The sequence below is a fragment of the Balaenoptera ricei genome, chromosome 1, assembly GCF_028023285.1.
Source record: "Balaenoptera ricei isolate mBalRic1 chromosome 1, mBalRic1.hap2, whole genome shotgun sequence".
NCBI lineage: Eukaryota > Metazoa > Chordata > Mammalia > Artiodactyla > Balaenopteridae > Balaenoptera > Balaenoptera ricei.
Window position 1 is genome coordinate 61,798,873 of NC_082639.1, and position 22,293 is coordinate 61,821,165.

General features: G+C 35.6%; 1 protein-coding gene across 1 annotated transcript in view; it reads right to left on the reverse strand.

The window, feature by feature from the left end:
* NEGR1 (neuronal growth regulator 1) overlaps positions 1-22,293 on the reverse strand; it is an 836,678-nt gene that overhangs the window by 49,930 nt on the left and 764,455 nt on the right. The window lies entirely within an intron of this gene.

A 22,293-nucleotide genomic window follows, 5' to 3' on the forward strand; every position in this document is an offset into this window, starting at 1 on the left:
GTAATAAGTTCCTCATCCTTTGGATATTTTAATCATCACTTGCTCAGAATCCTAAGAATAATCTGAACAGAACAAATATCAGTATTATTGTCATTCATAGCACTGTGTACTTGTTCATGGCACTTGTCACAGTTACAATTTACTTTCATTTGTATGATTATTTCATTAACATCTGTTTCTCCCTCTAGACCATAAAAGCAAGTCACCATGTCTCTTTTGCCCCGTCAATGTATATATTTCGAACTAGGCACAGTACTTTGATTGTAGCAGTTATTTAATTAACATTAGTTGAATAAATGAATGAGTGATACATCTTTTATTTCAGGCTGAGGATGATGTTTCCTAGAAAGAATAATATATTAAAGTGATTTGTCAATTGAGCAATACCAACAATATTTCTGAGTTGAGCAGTGTCATTGAATGGATGAAGCAAAAGTTCTGGAGCTAGACTGCTTCAGTTCTTTTAAATACTATTTGTGTGACCATGGGCTGCAAGGCCCAGGCTAAGGTAAGCCCAGGGTTAGGGCACAGAATTTATGTAGGTTCTTACTCACAGCTCAGAGAGTAAATATCACCCTAAATTTTGCTTCCTAGGCACCCTATTTCCTTTAGCCCAGTCTCCTAGCCCTGAGGGGCAATTTCCTTAGCCTCTGTCAGCCCTGGTTTTCTCAATTATAAAATGAAGATTAAAAAAATGCATCTATCCTATAAGGTTGTTTTGAATATTATATGAGATGGTAAGATAGTGTACCTGGTGTATAGGGCTTCTCAATAGATACTAGCTTTATTACCCATTGACGCCAAGCCTATAGTAGACTTGAGGCAAAGGGCTTAGGGTAGGTTTGTATGGCATGACAAAGTAGGGAAAATGTTGAAGTTATCTGGAGGAAGAAGTCAGAAAGCACTTTAGATAGTTGGAAGAAATATATAGACACCAGGCATAAGAGAAAGAGGGGTAGAAAAATGCCAGAAACAGATTCATTTGCTTGCTGCGCGATTTGCCTAGGCCTGAACAATTTATACTAACAGTAAAAACAAGTGTTGGTGTTTTGGTTTTTGGCTTAATTCCAGTTGTATAATTTTTCAAAACTTATCCCACATCATTGCCACATAATCTTTTTTTGGGGGGGTGCTGACTGGTATCTGAGCCTGGAGTAAACCTATTTTGCCTTTCTCATGGATGATGAACTTTCCACTCAGGCCTTATTTGTCTTTATGATAGAAAAACTGCTGCTTTATTTTCAATCAATTGGTGTTCACCCAACGTTATCTATTTACAATATAAAGGATAAAACATCTTAATATAAAAATTGTTCATTGCTGTTCTCAAAAAAGCTGTTCCAAGTCTTTGGCTAAATTAACAAAAATATCATACAATTTTTTTGCCAATCTATCATGTCACAAAGTTTTCTTTTTTCCCCAAAATCATACGTTAGCCTAATGCATACTTTTTAAAAGTAAGAGAGATCACTTCTAAATGACTGTCCTTAAGATTTGCATACTTAGCTAAACTAAATTAACATCCTAAACTTGGTCATGATTGCCAAATTTGAAGGTCTTCTTCCATTTTTGTTGAAGAAGTTTGAATTAATTATTCCCTTATAAAACTTGAATGCATAATCAGTTTCTAATTTGAATAAGCAAACTGGCCCACAAAATTTTGCAAATTACTCTAATAAGTTTTCTTGGCATTTCCCACAGAAGGCTGAAGAAATGTTGACAGAGAGACACACTGTTTGCTTATGTCTAATCCTCCCATCTGACATATAAGTGTCACAAATGAATCTCAGACACATAGCCAATATCAAATATCCATAAGATGGCTCAGGAAAGAGACAATCTTCATTTAGGACTGATTAGAGAAGATGGATTTTTAGCTTGAAAGAAACAGATTATTGGGGTGCAGAGGGTGGGAGAGCATAAAAGTTTGAAGGGAACTTTGAAGGAGGGTATGGATTCAGAAATACATAAAGATATTGTTGAGAAAGTAGAGCCCATGCCATTTTCTCTCTAATGCCCTGTGATAGGCATTGTTATAAAGGCTATATGTAACTTTTCTCATTTAATCTTCATAGGCCCCTTAGCTTGTGAGAAATGGGATCTCAAAGAGGTCAAATAACATCCTCAGTTGCCACAGTGGCAGAACAAATGGCAGAATGGGATTTGAACCCTTCTTTGTCTCATTCCTGACTTTATGATTTTAAGCACCAAATCATACAGAAACTATTAACCTGCATCTTTTTTAACCTTGGTGTTGTGAAACAGTTAGCCTTATTAGAGTACTAGATAACTGCATATAAAACCTTTAAATAAAAATCCACTTATAAGTAAAATCAATGATGTAATCTAATGTACTGGGGTAGGGGGGATACTTAGCAGTATTAGACTGAAACCCATAACTGTTTCTTAGGTAGGAATGGCCTAAATTTGTTGTTAGGAATTCCTTTTATCCTTCTTTCAGGATAGGACAACTCTTTTAAGATCAAGTAAAGATTTAATAGCTGGTATTTGGGAAATTCAACAGACCCTTCAGAAGAAGAGGCTTTCATGAAGTGTGCCAGTTAGACAGCAATGGAGATGCAAAGAGGAAAATCAAGCACTAATAGGTGCTCTTAAGATAGTTCCCTTTTGTAGTGCAAAGCAGGCCTTAGAAAGCAGGGCCTTTCCCAGCAGGATGACTCCCTACTTGTCTGGTGACTGGGAACATCAGGCCAATCATAGAAGAAACTTCAGATGATTTTCTGTGGGAGTGTAGTGAGAGAGGCTTTTGTATTAAAAGCCAGAGATTACACTCGAATTACAGTTAGAGGAGACATTCAGCCATGATGAAAACAATAACCCAACAATTCTTTCATCAGAGAATATGAGGAGCACTCTTCATCTTTTGGGCGCAGCTTATTTAAAAACAATCAATTAATTGATCAGCAAAAGTTTTGGTACCCAATTTCATTTATCATTGTGAGTCTCAAGAGGAATAGTTCATTCATGATGGCAAAATTGAGAAGATTTACAAAGATATGTGTACACGTATCTGTTGTGTGTATGCACACATATGTGTGTGTGTTTACAGTAACATTAGATAAAATGTAAGTAGTATATGAGGAAATCAGAGGGGAAAGCCATGGTAAGAAGATAAGGTGAAGCTGGGTGTATGCACGCTGTGAGGATTTGTGTAGTTCATTCATCCTTTTACTTAATACATAGTTATTGAGTGCCTCTTATGTACCTGACACTCTTCTAGTCACTGGGAAATTTGCAGTGAACAAAGAAGATAAAAATTTCTGCCCTCACGTAAATTACAGTGCAGGTTGGATGAGAGTTGGAAGGACGGATAAACATGATACCTCTGTAAATTATACATACACATCATACATAAAAAGGTGACAAAAGCCATGGAACAAAATTAAGCAGTGAAAAGGAGACTGGGAAATGCTGGGAGAGGGGCGTACCATTTTAAACAGAGTGCTATTTTAGTGTTTAGGGAGATATACTATATTCTTGTTCATCTCCTTCCAGGAACATGACAGGACTGCACTTCCCCACCCTGTTGAATTTTGACTGATCACGTCACCCACTTTGTCCAATGAAATGTGAATAGAAATTGTGCATCATATTTGAACAGAAATCTTTTTAAAAAGTTCATGATTCTCCAAGTTTTCTTCCTCCTACTCTGTCAGTCACTGACTAGTTGGTACAGGTTCCTGAGTCCAGGGGTAAGAAGACAGGAAGCAGTGCCCTCTGTTAATGCTGATGGTCATGCAATGAGAGCAAGAAACAGACAGACAGACTTGATGGTTATTTGTTATGGCATTATGACTACCCATGTGAGAAGCATAGGTGGTCAGAGTCAATTTTAATTTTTTTAAATTAATTAATTAATTTATTTTATTTATGACTGTGTTGGGTCTTCGTCTCTGTGTGAGGGCTTTCTCTAGTTGTGGCAAGTGGGGGCCACTCTTCATCACGGTGCGCGGGCCTCTCACTATCGCGGCCTCTCTTGTTGCGGAGCACAGGTTCCAGATGCGCAGGCTCAGTAATTGTGGCTCACGGGCCCAGTTGCTCCGCGGCATGTGGGATCTTCCCAGACCAGGGCTCGAACCCGTGTGCCCTGAATTGGCAGGCAGATTCTCAAGCACTGCGCCACCAGGGAAGCCCCCAGAGTCAATTTTAAATAGTTGCTAGAACCAGGCTGCCAAGTTGTTTCTCAGGCTACCAGCAGGCAATGTTAAGGGAGGGTGGGAGGGAGACGCAAGAGGGAGAGGATATGGGGATATATGTATACATATAGCTGATTCACTTTGTTATACAGCAGAAACTAACACACCATTGTAAAGCAATTATACTCCAATAAAGACATTAAAAAAAAAACAAACAGATGGTGTTTAGCAGGGGTCCATAAACTACAGACCAAATCTGATCTGCCACCTGTTTTGTAGGACCTTGGAGTTAAGAGTAATTTTGACATTTTAAGTAGTTTAAAAAAAAATCAAAAGATACATCCTATTGTGTGAACCATAAAAATTATATAGAATTTGAATTTTAGTGTGGATAAATAAAATTTTATTGGAATATAGCCACACCCTTTTAATGTATTGTTTATGGCTGCTTTCCTGCTACAACAGCAGAGTTGAATAGTTGTGATAGGGTTGAGTAGTTGAGTTGAGATTGAAAATCCTAAAACATTACTGGGCCCTTTACAGAAAGTCTTTGCCGAACCCTGTTTTAGAGCAGTCACATGGCTCATATTATTGCTCAGAAAATGTAGACTAATTGTTCCTGGGCATGAGACCTCTAATGTATGAAACTTTTTCTAAAGATTCTCTTATGGAAGAATTTGTGAAACACAGTTAACAAATTCACTAGGAGAGTTTCTTATCTGCATCTCTTATTGTGGCAAAGTAAACTCATAGTTCATTAAAAGCAATTCTACATTGGTATGAAACGATGTAACTACATATTTTGTACAAGGTTCTGTGCTAGACTCTTGCCTTAACCCTGAAGGAATTTATAATCTAATTAGAGAGAAAAGACCCAAAAGAATACTGAAGATAAATAGATGGAGGTACACTAGATGAATTGTAAAGCCAGGAATCCAAGGGAGAATTGATCACTCAGAAGTGGGGCATGTCTTTATGGAGAAGGTCAGAGTTAGACTCATCTCTTTCCTGGGCTGCTGTTGTTTTTAAACCCAGGTTGGATTTCGAGACATCTGCAAAGGCTCTATGTAGTTAATAAAAGTAGAGTCAAGTTTTCATCCCCTGTAAACAGCTTGCTTATCTAGTCTCTGCATTAAAGAAATAAAACAAAACAAAACAAAACAAAACAAAACAGAATCTCAGGTCAAATTTGACCCAGTATTGTATCATGAACTCAGGTTGCAAAACTACCATATATTACTATTACTAGGCTATATATGACTAGTACCACATATTATTCTGATTGTGTTTAAGTATGCCTCACAATGATTCAGGAGTATGGCAAATCTGTTGGATTAGGAAAGATTGCAATGGCTTTTTGTTGTCACTGGCAACATGGTAAGTTTAAAAGGGGAAGCAAAATGAACTAAAAATAAAGATAACCAAAAAGCATGCACCAAAGGAAAGGATTAAGAAAAAGATAAGGAGCAATGAATGATACCTAATCAAATTATAGCTTTATCCTCATTAGTGCCATCCCCATTTTGATTTAACTTTGCCAAGTTAACTAAACCAAAATATTTTTAAAAATCTGCCAGAAATGGAAAATGAAAACTAGAGGTCTTATTACGGAGTACAATAGCCTCCTAAGGATGCAGTTGTGTTGCAGCCTCAAGTCCATACGTAGATGTATATAAATAAAAGAACTTAATCGGGCTTCCCTGGTGGTACAGTGGTTAAGAATCCACCTGCCAATGCAGGGGGCACGGGTTGATCCCTGGTCTGGAAAGATCCCACATGCCGCGGAGCAACAAAGCCCATGTGCCTCGGCTACTGAGCCTGTGCTCTAGAGCCTGCACGCTGCAACAAGAGAAGCCACCGCAATAAGAAGCCCACGCACCACAATGAAGAGTAGCCCCTGCTCGCCACAATTAGAGAAAGCCTGCGTGCAGCAACGAAGACCCAACGCAGCCAAAAATAAATAAATAAATTAAAAAGAAAAAAAGAGCTTTCTACACAGTAGAGTGCAGGAAATGAAGAGCACCTGTGAACCGATTCATCTGGGAAAATACGCTTACCATAATTAAATAAAAACATGTTGCCTCAATCTCGTGTATACTGTTAACTAGACAGAGCAATTCACACTGCCAACTGCAGGGTCTTGGTGTTGAGGAAAGTCTACACGATGGAGTCTAATATAATAACAAACTGAAACCTGGTCTGTAATGGTTGAAACACCAACAAAGGCAGAGGTATACAGTTCTGCAGGGGAGAACGGAGCTTGGCCATTTATTCACTCTTAAGAAAATCCATGTCAGTTATCATCAGATGACAATTAGGGATTCAAGACAAAGCACTTCAGATCCTTCTTTCATTTGGAAAGGACCATTCTGAGAATGTCTGGATGCCATTTCAGACTTTAGAATTTTTACCATTTATTTCATTAAAGATCTTAAATTCCTGCATCTCTTGCAATGTTACTGTAAATGTTGTACATATAATGGGAAAAAAAGAGCTAAAAATTAAAGTTTTGATGAGAAGAGTAGCAATAAAAACAAAGTATTTATTGATTTTTACTCTGTGCTAGTCACTGCAATAGATACTGAAGAAATAGCAATGAATAAGATAGTCTCTGACTTCATGGGACTTCCTGGTTGGCTACTGACACCATCTGAAAGTTATCTACTTAATTATTTCTGGAGCAGAATGGAGCAGAAAACTGGTCCCCTGTCTTTCTTCTCAACATTGAAGCAGTTATGATCTGGGTACTGTATCTACCCCTAGTCTTCTTCAACTCATTCTGACAACAAGTACACATGCTGATTTACAGAAAAGGAGAGATAATCTTTTTGATAACAATGATGGTACTAGGGTTACAACCTTTTTAAAACTTGATATTCATAAACCCATTAAGTTACATACAGGACTCAACTTTGCTCATTCTCATTTCATTGCTAGTTTCTTCAAGTCCAGCTTTCTTACTCTGTGGGAATTGGGGAGGGAAAGCTGCATCAGTGGATAAGTAAACTGGGGTCATACAATAAAGAGAATATGTGCTTAATGGAGACACATTGGAGGCCTCTGATCAGATTAATGGTATGATTACAGCTGTACTTTAGGCCAATTAAACAAGCACAGGGAACAGACTGGATTGGAGTAGAAAGAGAGGAATCTAAGGAAATTATTCTTAGTTCAAGTGACAAATAATAGGTCCTTGAGTAAAAGTGTATATATAAAGGATATTAAGAAAATAACTATTATCATGACCCATTTTTACCAAATGGATATTAGAGATGAGCATTTTATGTGTTGTCTAATGGTTAATAGTAAAATCTCTGGAGATGGACAGACCCGTGTTCTACTCCCACTTCCTCCATTTCCTAGCTGTGTGACCACTTAAATTCTTTGAATCCCAACCTCTTCATGTGTAAAATGGTGATAATAATATGTAAGTAACAGGGGCATTGAACAGAAACATGATGATTTGCGTGAAACAGTTAATGGTGCCTGGTATACCGTATAAAGGCCTTAGTGAAAGAAGTAGTAGTTGTAGGAATAGCACTACTAAAATGCTTATCCCTGCATGTAATCAATGTTCAGGACTTAAAGCATATGTTTACTGTTTTCAGGTCATTCATTCAACAGATATTTCTTCACCACTGACTTTCTGCCAGGCCCTCCCGGCTCTGGGCCCTGGGGATGCATTTAGTTAACAAAACACCTCCAAATTCCTATCCTCTCGGAGCTTACGTTCGTTCCAGTGGGAGCAGATAGATTATAAAACATAAGTATTACACGTAATTAAATTATACATAGAATATGATATGCGTACTATGAAAAATATAGAGCATGATAAGTGACATGGCGAGTTCTGGAAAGTGTAGCCAGTCTACATGCCTGGTCAGAGGTGACCTGTGATAGGGTGAGAGGGTGATAATTAAAGAAAGATTTGAAAGGAAAGCGGGAGAGTCATGTGATGTCTGGGAGAAGAATGTTGCAAGCAGAGGGAATATAAGCCTGTCTGGTGTGTAACAAGGACGGCAAGGAAGCCAATGTACATGGAGCAGAGCGAACAAAGGGAACGGGGTGAGAGAGCAGCTGTGGAGACAACCATGTGGTGGGAACACACAGCAGCCCAGGGACCATGTTTCCACCAATGCTTACTGAGGCTGGAGGAGACGAGAGTCTAAGTCCAGTCTGTGGAGTAAAGATTCAGACAACCTTTCACCCAAGATTGTCCAGCCTGCAGAGTAAACTGTGGGTTGCCCTTGAGCCAGCTCTTGCACAAACCCGGAAACCTCTGTCTTATAACTTTAACAGATTTTTATTTTATAGGTCATAGCCAGATTTAGTCCTTGTCCATTGTCAACATTTATGTGGTAATGCCACAAAACATGTATTCATAAAATATTACTTATAAAATTAATAAATAAAAGGAAAATAAGATAAAATTGACCTATGTCTTCTCAGGTCATACATTTTGGCACAAAGCTTGAGACTGGATTGTTTCATTAGGTTAGTCAGTCAGTTAAATTTAGAACTAAAATTATATGAATGGATCCTGAGGCTGTGTTGGCATTTAAGAGAAGTATACCTGAGGTCTGTTAGTTTGCTAAAGTAGGCATCATGGTGTAAAAATGGAAAACAAGGTAATAAATGAACGCCCAGAGCATAATCTGCATTGCACTTGTTATTTGTCATTTGTGCTTATATTTTAGAGTCAAATTTCAGTAATGCTTCGGTAATAGTATGCTAAAGGACTGCTTCATTTTTCACTGTCATATTTTAGAAAGTAAGAGGTTTTTAATATGAAAGGAAATTTTAACTAGTGAACTAATTATTTTAATTTGATAGAATTTTTCTCATTTGCATTTTTGACAATTATTTATGACTACTATAGATAATTAGGGGTTGTGTACTTTTCAGAATACTGTAAACAGCATTATAGACATCAGCTGAACCATTAATTTCAACAGAGCATGAAACACTTTCTACTTTTGACCTTTTATAAAATATTCTGCTTGAAAAAAATTGCTTGTCAAAATTCTAGTTATCTGTCCAATTGATATCTGCCATTGTAAACAAGCTCTCGACTTACATATGGCATATTTAAATCTAAGTATTTGGTAACCATTGATAATTGTCCTCATAAATCAAACTTCACTGGCTTTGTATATTTGAAATGGAGTCATATAGCACATTGTAAATAATAAATTGTCATTACCTTTTAGTGAAAATCCTGTGCTTTTCAGCATATTTAATTATCACTCTTCTTAACATATCTAAGGGTGAAAAACTCAGGTTTCTTGTTCCACAGATGAGAAAACAAAATAGATTCCATATATACATATATAACATTAATAACTTAAGATTATCCAGCAGTATCATTTGCCTTTTTCTTTATAATCAAATTAAATGATTTGGGGGAAGAAAATGGTATGTGTGTATATATATATATATATATATATATATATATATATATATATATATATATTTATTTATTTATTTTAGATGATTATTTTGATGTTTCATTGATTATTTCTATTTATTATGTTAGCTTAGACTATGGACTATGTCTAACCCTTACTATTAATGCATTTCCTTATCCATAGATGAGTCTTACACATCTGATGAATCCATTAATGTTAAAAGTCTTACTACCAAAATTAAGCAAACACATTCCCTAAGACCTTATCAACCTTGGCATGGAACAGATGAGCAAAAAGCTGAGTTGAATTGATAAAAGGTATCCCAAGTCATTAACTACTAATGATCGAGCTTGTAAAGTACAGCATCTCTGGAGAAAGGAACTGACTTGACTTATATGTATCATATTTTTATCTGCATTTTAATACTGCTTAAATATGTACTTCATTACAGGGCACAACTGAAATAGAAGGGCACCTGCTAAGTCAGAGCCATAAAACAGATCTACAGCCTGCTGGCATGTGAAATTTCTCTAATTTATATTTTTTATGAAACTACCCTCACACTATGCGGTTGGCAGCAAAAATAATAAAGCATGTTACTTAAGCAATTTTACATTTACTGTATTAGTAAGTAAATGCAATAGCCACCCTTATTCTCAAACAATAAAAACTACCCAGCCTTTTCATGAAAGATGATTGCAATTTCCATTGGCCTGTATATGAAATAAAAAACCATAACTCATCAAAATTTTAGCTATTTTCTCTTAAGATAGAAGAGCATTTTGCTTGAACATTGAACGTGATATTAAATATTCATGAAATGAATAGAGTTTAAATACTAAGTAAAGCTCAAATTCTTTTCAACTAGATTGAAATTCTTTTTGAGCCAGGTAAAAAGTGCCACTAACCTGAAGAACTGTTCAAAAACACCCTAAAGAGATTGTATAATATGTGCAGAGTGTTACAGTTATTTGGGATTGATTTTTCTGAAAAGCCTGCTCCTCCTCTGAAATTGATTCATGATAACAGCCTCCATTTGGGTCAAACGGTATTTAACCGCTTGTAAATTTTAATTAAATGATTTGTCACTTTGAACACATAGTTTGTCATGTTGCAGCTAAACGATGTGTCTTTATCAGAAAATGACTCAGGGGGAAGACATTCATCTAATTTGTCACTTGGACACCCATTAAGATAATTTGGTTGTTGCATAGGGATAAAGTTGAAGATTTGTAAAATAGAGTGCATCATTTTTAGTAAGCAGGATCACATTGTAAGCTATTAAAAAAACATAATTTCCTCTGTAATTAAATTCTAATAAGTACTTTATTTCTGGTCATTTTTCATTAGCCGATGTTTAACTTTCTGAGAAGAGAAAATCCTCCAGTTGAATCTAGTATCTACAGGAAAATATGGGCTGCACATGAAAAGCAATAAGCTGAATTAGAATTATCTGGGGGGAAAAGCGCTTTCATCAGAAGCATTTACATCATAGTAGACCCAGCTGAGACCTTGTCTAAAGCTTGGATAATACGATCAGAGACAGCCTGGGACAGAGTGAAAGGGACAACTGAGGAATTATTGAGGAAATAGCAGAGGTCATGAAACCTTTTGCTAAAGAGGGCTATATCTGGTAGAAAGGAAGGTATTAAAATATATTAATTTAGTGTCCAAAAGTTATTAAAAAGTTAGTGTGTGTATATTTGAGTGCTCAAGTTGAGCAGACTAGAGTCACTAATCACTGCATATCACAGTGCCCTTGGTCCTTTTCTGCACTGATACAGTGATGACTATATGTTGTTAATATCACCCAATGAGGAACAGATATGTCAGTCAAAATTAACAAAGTATGTTCATACATAAATTTATTTTGAAACTGAAAAGTCCAGTCTTTTTAGACCTTTTTAGATTCTCAGAAAGTTCTGAAGGGCATGACAATATCACAAACTTGTATGAAATAAAGGGAAATGGACCTTACCTGGAATATCTTTTTCCAACCAAAGTCTAAGTTCCTTGAAGTCAAAGAGCAAGCAAGCATTAGATGTCAATATTTCCTGTCAGGATCTATATGCTCACAGTGTATCAAAATCATCTGGGAGCTTTTAAACAATTCTGATGCCTAGATCCTATGAATGCATTTTCCGTAAATGCAGTTTCATTTGTTCTGGAGTACGGGCCAAAGCATTGGCATTTTTATATTCTAATTTGTAGCCAGGGTTAAGAAGCACTGGGCTGATATAGGCAGTGCTGAAGTAATATGTAATGAATGGGACTATCCTCATAAAAGATGTGAGAAAGGTCTGTTTCTGTTAGTAGAATTAGCGATCTCATAGTCATGCAGATTGAAAATTTAACACTATCTTGAATTTCTCTCTCTTCCTAACATCCTTTCATCTTCCCTCATCCCACTACTACCAACCTACCCAACTGTTTACTCTTCTTCTTTGATATCCTTTTTTCTCCCTCCTCATTTTGTTTCAAATATTCAGGCACATTTACTAATTGCTATTGCAAAAGAATTTCTCAGCTAATGCCATTCCCTGATACCAAAATCCTCCCTCAGTTTAGTTTTCACTGGAACTTTTGTGGGAAACTTATAATACAGTTAAACAATTAGGATTAGATGATCTCTATGTTTGCTTTGACTTCTTTTACTTTAAGATCTATCCTTGAGTCTGTACCAGCAGTGACATAAGGAGTGAAAGATAGAAGGGGCATTGGCTATAAGAATGGAATGACTTTGGTTAATGATAATAAGTATGTCTATGACAAAAATCACCTAACAACTTACTATTTTTTTCCTAATTTAAAGATATTTACAAACTTGAGCTTTCACTTTACCTTCTCCCACTGTTTGCTGGCAAGTCTGCCTAAACATAGCCTTAGTGAAATATCAATATACAAACTTTTTGATTCTTCATCCTCAAGGATCCTGATTGTGGTGTGAAAGATGAAATCCAACTGGCCAGGTGAGATGTGTGCCTCATAAAGATGTATTGATTCTTTCTTAGTAGTTCAGGATTTTTTCAGAACTTGAAAATTGAAAGCAACTGGATTTATCTGCAGCTCCATTACCTCCCTAGGCTGTAGAACCTAGCTGACAGATCTGTAGACGTCAGATCTTGGTCTCTATCTATTTAGAAAGTGTAGAGCATCAGAAACCTTTCCTTATACTGTATGGAAGTTGGTGGTAGAAAATGGCAATTTTTGTTTCACTCTGATTCTTGAAAAAAGAGTACATTTATATTTTCTAAGTGAGAATTCAGACCCAGGGGTCACTTAAACATCCATTCAAAAAAAGAAGAAATTATAAAACAAAAAAAAGGTAGAAATGAAATAAAAGTATAAATATGGAAAATATATTAATGTTCTGAAAGTGAAGAATTAAAACAAAGACTAAAGATGTGGTGAGCTTTACTTTGGGACAGTAGGAACAGAGAAAATGTGAGCCGGAAGAGAAATTCATAGCCAGAGTGATAAACTGATTTGAAAATGTCTGTGTTCGTGAATATTTGTGTAGTTAAGAAAAACAGAAGGTAGATTGAAGGGCTCCAACAATTGTCTGAAATGAATTTCTGCAGAAGAAAACAGGGAACAATAGGAAAGCAATACTTGATAAAAAACAGATGAGATTTTTCCAGAATTAAATAAACATATGAGTACTAAGTCTGAAAGTACTCGTTGAGCACCAGTTAAAATAAATGAAATTAAATACATGCTCAGACACAGTATAACATTATAATGAACCTGCAAAGGACAATAATAAGGAGACTATCTTAAAAGCTAACAGAAATAGAAGATAGATTACCTACAAAGGAGCAACAGTTAGACTGACAGCAAATTTCTTATTAGCAACTAGTGGACGTCAGGAGATTATAAGAATGACAGCTTCAAAGAACTGAGGGTAAAAACAAAATTAAACACAAAAAAGCCTGTCAACCCAGAATTAGACATCCCATAAAATAACTGGGAGGAAAAGGGTTAACACCAGTCTGCAACTCACTCATGCTCTACTGGAAACCTGGTTGAGAGTGGAAGGTTGGGAGTGAATGACCTTCAACTTCCTTCCTTCCTTATGAACATGCTAATGACCTTGAATAGACCTCTTTGCAGGATGATAATGATGTTTACTACAGATAGGGAGTCTTTATTTAGAAAATGTTTTTCGTAGGATGTACTTGGTATAACTAGCTTGCTTATTGTAAATGAACCTGGGCTTTATGGATTTATGGGGCATAGCTTGCTGGAGAATGGGAGTAGTCATCTAAGCATTCTCTCTATCTCTGTAATTATCAGAGTATAAAACAAAGAGCTCCAAATCCCTAATGGCTTCTTTTGAGAACATATATTGCTCATCACTATTCTATTTATCTGAAATGAAAACACATCCTAAAGTAGGGAAAGGGACATTTTTGGAAGCCGAATAAGTTGGTTTTGAGTTCCTGCAGGAAATGAATGTTTTGCCTGAGCCTACAGCTTGCCCATATCCTTTGAATCATTAATAAAGTATGGTGCTGGGTAAGATCTATCATGTGCACGAATGTTCTTTGACAATCCAACCCTTTGGGTTAACACAGCTATCATTCAAAAATCCTGAACAAATTTTCAAGCATACCTAAGGTAAGAAAGCTTGCCACCCACAGACTCACACCGAAAGAACAAAAAAATGTACTTTAATGAAAAGACAAGTTAACTGAGAGGGACAGATGATGTGAAAGAAACAATGGTGAACACAGAAAGTGGTATATTTTAGCAAAGTTAATTAACTGTTGAAAAAGAAAACATAATAAAACTAGTATGTGTCCAGAATGTGTGTGTGTGTGCGTATGTTTGTGTGATTAAATAGCAAAATAAAAATTGAAAACAGCACTAAGAAGACTGTGTGTGTATGTTGGGATGAGAAAGGAGGCTGTCCAGTGAGAAAGTAAACCATACTGTTTCTTGTCTTGCTTGGGAAAAGATTATTGAAAACATTTGAGCAAATTAGAAAAATCTGTAGTTAACTCAGCATATTAAAATGTAAGAGAAACCACTAAAAGAATGGAAATGGAAATACAAATGTGTAACTTTCAACTCAACAGAGAAAAAATGTAAAAAAAGAAACAGAGTCGGGTAAGGAGAAAGAAAGAACATGTAAAATTTAGAAACACAATTTCCCGAAATATATTTTTTTATGGGTGCATAAAAATACGGTTGGTAAAAATACATCCCAAACTCAGGATCGGGGGAGTACAGGAGAATAGGACAAAGGGAACTTCAACTCTACCACAAAAAGAGATCTGAAGCAAATAATAGTAAACGTTAGCTTTTGTTAAGCCTGATTGGTGTGCACATGGGTTTTATATTAATCCCTACTTTTCTGGATAATTGAATGATTTATGATTTTAAAGAATGAAAGTATTACTTTCCAACAATGGCTATTAAGTATTTCATAAATGTGATTTGAAACCCATGGAGTAGATAGGCTCTTCTTCAAAGAAGTTACAAGGAAGTTTGAAAAATATTCTGAGTTTATGTTATCAAACAAAGCTTTTCCAAATAGAAAGGAAATACAGAGAATTTGGTTATATCACTCTGAGATTTTTGTGACAAGAATAGAATATACTTGATATATTTGTATGCTAACAATGTGTAATTTTGTGTAATTTTTGGGGGGTATGTAATAAATGTTCTGAATGATATTTCCCCATGTACACTATTGCTCAAAATTATAGAAGTTAAAACAATGACAACAAAAGCTAGCATTATTCTAGCATGTCTGAGTATAATTTTAAAATTTAGAAGTAGCATAAGAGATTTCATATTTATTTGCTTAAGCAGGAGTGAAACATTCCTAACAACATCTTATTTTTAAAATATTATTATTCTTAATTGGGTTTGAAAAATAAATCCTGGCCTAAATTTTAAAATACAAGATGTTATCACCAAGCTCAATTAACCATTTACATTCTCCCTTCCTTTCTGATAAAAATTTGATATTATCTAATTTATTCAATTTATATTCTAATAATTTAGTGTTACATTTTATTCCCATACTGTTTTTCTCTAGAGACTATAATATCTTCAATTATTCTTTATTTCATTCATGTTCACTTGTTCAAGTATTTAGGCTTTAATTTATGAGACTTCATTTAAAGTCTCATAGTAATATGCATCTGGTGTTTATAAAACCTGATTTCTCCTTTGAGAGTTTTGCCTGGAGGTTGTAGTAAGATGGATTTTCTATTTTTTCCAGGCCTCTTTAAAATATATTTTTCTTTAAAGAATATTTAAACATCTTTGATATGTGTCATGTTTTACATAATCTCTTATAAAATTTTTCTTATATCAACCTGGTCTACCTAGAGAAAATATAAATTACTTAATTTGTTTAAAATTGAATGGCAGGAAAAAAAAAAAGGAAAGACCATACTGGTCTTTAATAGCTTTAATAGATTGTGTAGTCCACCCTTGATTCATATCTCTCTTTTCTAGCATTGAACTGTCACTTACGACAAGACAAATCAAAATTTAAAAATTATATATAATCACTCATATTTTATTAGGTGTGTGGTTAAGGAATTTAACCCAACGACAGATCTGACCTTTGCTCCTGGCTTCTGAGAAGAACCTCTAAGTCCTTGGAATGCCATGATTGATAGGAAGGACTTTGTCTGGGGGTCTTGTGTCAGCCAGATAGTAACAAAGTGGCGTGAAGGCTTTGAACCACATCAACAATGTGACTTAGGGCAGAAGCTTTGGTTCACAAGGTATCAGCTCCATCTTCTGAAGGGCTGGAAACCGAGATCCATCATGTGGGCAGTCACCTGTGTCTACATGATGGAGTCCTATAAAAGGCTTTGGACACCAAGGTCTGGGTGAGTTTCCCTGGTTGGCAATACACAGTGCATGTTGTCACATATCAATACCAGGAAAGTAACCTGGTCTTGACTCTATGAGGGGAGGACAATAGAAGCTCCATGTTCGGAACTTTTCTTGGAATCTGCCCCATATTCTTCCCGTGGCTGATTTTAATGTGTATCTTTTAGCTGTAATGAACAGTAATCATGAGTACAACAGCTTTCAATGAGTTTTATGAGTCCTTCTGGTGAATTATTAAAACTAAGGGTTGAATCCACTGAACTAGTAATAGGTAAAATATTAATGCATGTTCTTGCATGCAATTATAAGTTTATTTCTTTCACCATGGTGTGTCAATAATGAGCAAGTATTGTTGAGTATCAGCTTGATATGTACACTGAGAAGACTGTCCTCTATGAATCAATTTTAACACTAACAAAGGCTATTGGTGAGCATTCTTTATATTAATAAATTGCTTAATCTGTGCAGTTTTAAAGCATTTTTGTTTTTTTTTAAAGCCTGCCTTGCTTAGTATTGATAATATGAGGTAACTGGCAGATATTTCAAAGACTGCTGTTGTGTGTGTTTTAGCAGCAAATTTTGTTGACTTCCACTGGAAACCCATCTTTAGGGCAGAAAATTTGGCAGATGCTTCTGTTCAGCAGGTTTCTTGACAACGGTATATAGAAAGCTATTTTTGGCCTTTCACAGGGATTGGTCAAAGGCTGAGGTTTGCTTTTGGTGACATTATGTTAATTGTCTCCCTTGAGGCTGCCAGAATGCTGAAGGCAAGTTAGCATTTCCTGACTCTTGCCTCCTCTGAGTCCACACTTCTTGCCTTCTAACAGTACTGTTTATGCCTGCAGCATGGCTGTCTGCCACCCTCCCTGCTTCGTTGGGATTTCCTCTTTCACCTTTTACTTATGCCTCTCTACTGAATTTATGGGAGAAAGTGTGCAGTTCCTTTAGTCTAGTTAGCTGCAGTCAGTGCTCTACAGGCAGGGGAGTGGTTTTAGGGAGAAGCAGGGCTAGTAGAAGGTGAAGCCCTTGCTTGAAACTCCATGACCCTACTGCTTGAAGCATTTTGTTTCCTTTAGGAGATTATGGTGCTTTGTTATACTTATTTTCAGTATACATTTTAAGTTTTGATCTCATTTGTCTCACAGAGAGACTGAAGAGATATCCCCCAAGTCAGACAACAGTATTTCATGCTGGGAAGTGGTTTCAATTTCTACCTACAAGGTTACAGATCAAAACCTTGAAGCCATGAGAAATTTTTTTAAAAAATCACAATGATATTGTACTTTTCTTGTATCATTTTATCAGTGTTTTCAAATAAGCCGAGGACCGTCTCTGTTGAATTGGTGTGTTTGGGGTGTTTTTTCATAGGTTCCTCACAAGACAAACATATGCCTTTATTCTTTGTCCCACTCTACTTTATTCTCTAGGAATTGACCTCTCTCATACTATTGATTTCTTTTGCTATTAAAAAACACTCACTGTAGCAAACTCAAGATGTGTGTGTGTGTGTGTGTGTGTGTGTGTGTGTGTGTGTTTGTGGGCATGCACACAAGTGTATGTGGTATAAAAATACTCTGACCCTTCTAATGAAGGTAAAGGCTGAGCATGTTATTTTCCTGATTTAAGTCCTTCAAAATCCCCACTAGCAAGGGAAAAAATCTCAAATTCCTTGGCATGGCATTTAAAGTATTTCATGAACTGGCCTCATGAAAAATAGTTCACAGTTACAAAGATTATTTGTGAATACACTGACACTGCTCACTCTCATATAAAACAGTTTTAGTGGTAGATAGGTTGAGCCCTTAAAAAGGATTTCTTAATTGCCTTCCCAGTGTCTGTCTCTTTCTCCTTTGTGCACAGTAAGTAGACGTTCATCTGCAAATGTACTCTTCTTCATCTCATTTTGGGTAGGATTAATTTCTCTTGACTTAATACATCAGTATATTCTATTTTTCTGGACATAGTAAATGGTTAATGAACCACTTTGGGCCACAGAGTGAAAGCAGGTCCCAGAATATATGATGTAGGAACAACCAGAAGAAATCACTTTTTTTGCACCCCTGGATGGTATTATGTGAGAATGAGAAGTCTGTAACTTGTATATCATTTTGCTACTACAGAGAGAGAATTAAGTTGTTGGATGTTAGTGGAGATGCCTGAGGATGAAGCTGATATCATGCATGATAGAGAGACAAAGGGGAAAAATAATTTCTCAGTGACACTTAATGAGCAGCTAGATCAAATCTTACCTGAAGCCTATACTCTTATATTTTTTCCAGCTTTATTGTGATACAATTGACATATAACGTTGTGTGAGTTTAAGGTGTACAGCACATTGATTTGATACACTTATATGTTGTAAAGTGATTACCACCATAGATCAAACCTTATCTGAAGCCAGTCTCATTTATCATTTCAGTTACGTGAATCAATATATTCCTTTCATTAAGCCATTTTAGGTTTTTGTCTGACATTTTAAAATACAGCAATACAGTCCTACAAACCAATGCTTAAAACATATAAAATGTGTAATCTAATTATAAAAATTTCTTTATTAATAAAATATTTTTCCATATAAACTAGGTAGAAATGATCATTTCACTTAACTATTATAAAATAATATAGATCAAGGAACCTGACTGAGCTTCTTGAGTTTCCAAATCTTAACACTACTTATCCTAGGGGCTGATTAGCTGTGCTCGTGGTTGCATCTGCTCTAATGATTTTCATTGTGCTTCATTAGTTGTCCTGGATTAGCTTCCTACTATCTTATTTTTGTCTGCTTTTCTTTTCACCTGCTGCATCTCTCTTACCTATGCACTACAATAATACCCTGACATGGGGTAGAAAAACCAATCAGAAAACCAGCATCCCATTGTAGCTGGTTGGATGTAATCCAGATAAATTCACTATACAGTAGAATCAATCAGTAGAAAAAAGTCGTTATAAAAGGATGTCTCACTTGTTTTCTCTTCCAGACAAGCTAAATATTTAATAGAAATCCAGGTGTTATTTATTCACTGTTATTAGGTCCTTCTGACACCCAATCGTACCTTGCGATGGGCAATTAAGGTAAATATATGCTTGAGGGAGAAAACTTTGCTTCTGGGAAACTATTTTCACACCAATCCCAGTCCAAATGATATATGGCTTAAATATCCATTGTTTAAAATCTTTAGTTATAGGTAGTAGATATATTTTAAACTATTTGAATGCTCTCGTCATGAGATAATCAGAAACTCTGACTGGTAGGGGATCTTTCTTCCCTGCCAATATGCAATTAATATTGTCATTGATTTTGTTATCTACAGTGGTGTTGTTGCTTATTAAAGTTTTCTAGTAGCTCTGTGATTGCTTCCATGTAAATAAACTACAACTACACAATTGTTTAGGATGCTTTGAATATCTGTGCTTCCTTTACATGGTTTATCTAAATTATACTTGGCTATGAAATTTTCAAGGACAGCTCACTTTACATTTTCAGGCTTTTGAAACAGTGAAAATTAGATAATTAGAATAGCTTGAAAACAGTGAAGTTGGTAGACTACATTTTAGTCAACCGATATAATTACAGTGGCCATATTTCCCTAACTCCTATTAATAATAATAATAATAGTAGTAATATTAATAACCAATACCTACTAAGTTTACTGTGAGTTTACTATGTGCTAGGCATTGTTCCAAGTTCTATACAGGGAATAATTCATTTAAGCATCAAAGCAATTTTATTATTGGCAATACTATTTTGGCAATATTACTTTCCCATTTTACAGATGAAGAAACTGAGGCCACAGAGGTTAAGTAAATTGCATAAGGTTTTAGGATAATAAGTAACTATTAAGTAAAATTGCAAATCCTCATCCCTTTTACTTTGTACTGTTCACTACTCTTCCTCCCTTCCTCTCTCTTTTTTTTCCCTCTCTCTCTCTTTTCCTTTTTCCTTCTCTCTCTCTATCTCTCTTTCTTAAATAGCATTTATCACCTTCTAATATACTATATAATATACTTATTAATTATGTTTATTTTTTGTCTTCCTCCACTAGAAGGGGAGCTCCATAAGGGCATGGAATCTTTGTTTGTTTACTGCTGTACCCCAGGCTATACCAGGAACTACGCTTAGCATCTTACAACTCTAATCTCTAATTCTCTCAAAGAACCCTTAAAAGTAAGAATACTTATTCTTAGTTTAGAATTAATGAAACAGGGTCTCAGAGCAGTCAAATAACTTACCTAAAAGTAATATGACTAATAAATATTGGAGCCTGAGTCTAATTTGCTTTTTTTCAGTTCTAAATCTTAGGCTCCTTCTATTAAACTCTAATTCCTTTATTTTATATAATAACAATAAATAATGCTTATTAAGAGATAAGCATTATTGTAACTGTTTTGCATGCTTATTTCATGTAATAAATTTCATTTCATAATTCCATGAGGTAGACTTTATTATTAAACCTTCACCAGGTAAGGAAATGGATGTAGCACTTGCATGAGGTCACAAGCTGGTGAGTTAGAAAAGCATTTCAGAAAGCCCAAACCCAGGCCACCCTATCTTTCCACTAGAAGTTGCCCCCAGAACCTGGCACAGTGGGTACACAGTCAGTGCTCAACCACTTGAAAAACATGGGACAAAATATGTGATGAATTTAGCATCTATAGACAACTATTTTTAAAAACTGTAATCCTTTCTCTTTACTATAACCATCCTTCATGCAATGTCTTTTTGAGACCTAAATCCTTTGGATAATTGTAATTCTTTTTCTTGGTTTTGTCCACGTATATTCAGTATATGTAGATGTCACTTTGCTTCCTCGGGTTTCCCTTTCCAAAATTGCAAAAAAATGTAAAAATGAACTGTGTCTATCAAGTATCAATATATAACAAACCTTTTGAGTTGATTGGTGTTCCTTGGAGCATGGTCTCATATGAATAGTCTTTAGATATTTAGATATTTCTACCAGTGAACATTTGAGTAACTACCACCTTTCCCCTTTGGCAACTATAAGTTTGTTTTCTATGTCTGTGAGTCTGTGTCTAACTTCAGACTGTACTACAAAGCTACAGTAATCAAAACAGTATGGTAATGGCAAAAAACCAAAACCAAACCCAAAACAGAAACATAGATCAATGGAAAAGAATAGAAAACCCAGAAATAAACCCACGCACTCATGGTCAATTAATCCATGACAAAGGAGGCAAGACTATACAATGGAGGAAAGACAGTCTCTTCAATAAGTGGTGCTGGGAAAATGGGACAGCTAAATTAGAACATTCTCTAACAGTGAACAAAAAAATAAACTCAAAATAGACTAAAGACCTAAATGTAAGACTGGATACTGTAAAACTCTTAGAAGAAAACATAGGCAGGACACTCTTTGACATGTATCAAAGCAAGTTCTTTTTGGATCTGTCTCTTAGAGTAATGGAAATAAAAACAAAAATAAACAAATGGGACTTAATTAAACTTAGAAGCTTTTGCACAGCAAAGGAAACCATAAACAAAATGAAAAGACAACCTACAGAATGGGAGAAAATATCTGGAAACGATGAAACCGACTAGGGATTAATCTCCAAAATACACAAACAGCTCATACAGCTCAATATAAACAAACAAACAAAAACAAACAAACAAAAAAACCAACCCAATCAACAAATGGGCAGAAGATCTAAATAAACATTTCTCCAAAGAAGGCATACAGATAGCCAAAAGGTACATGAAAAGATACTCAACATCGTTAATTATTAGAGAAATGAAAATCAAAACTACAGTGAGGTATCACCTCACACCAGTCAGAATGGCCATCATCAAAAAAGTCTACAAATAATGAATGCTGGAGAGTGTGTGGAGAAAAGGGAAACCTCCTACACTG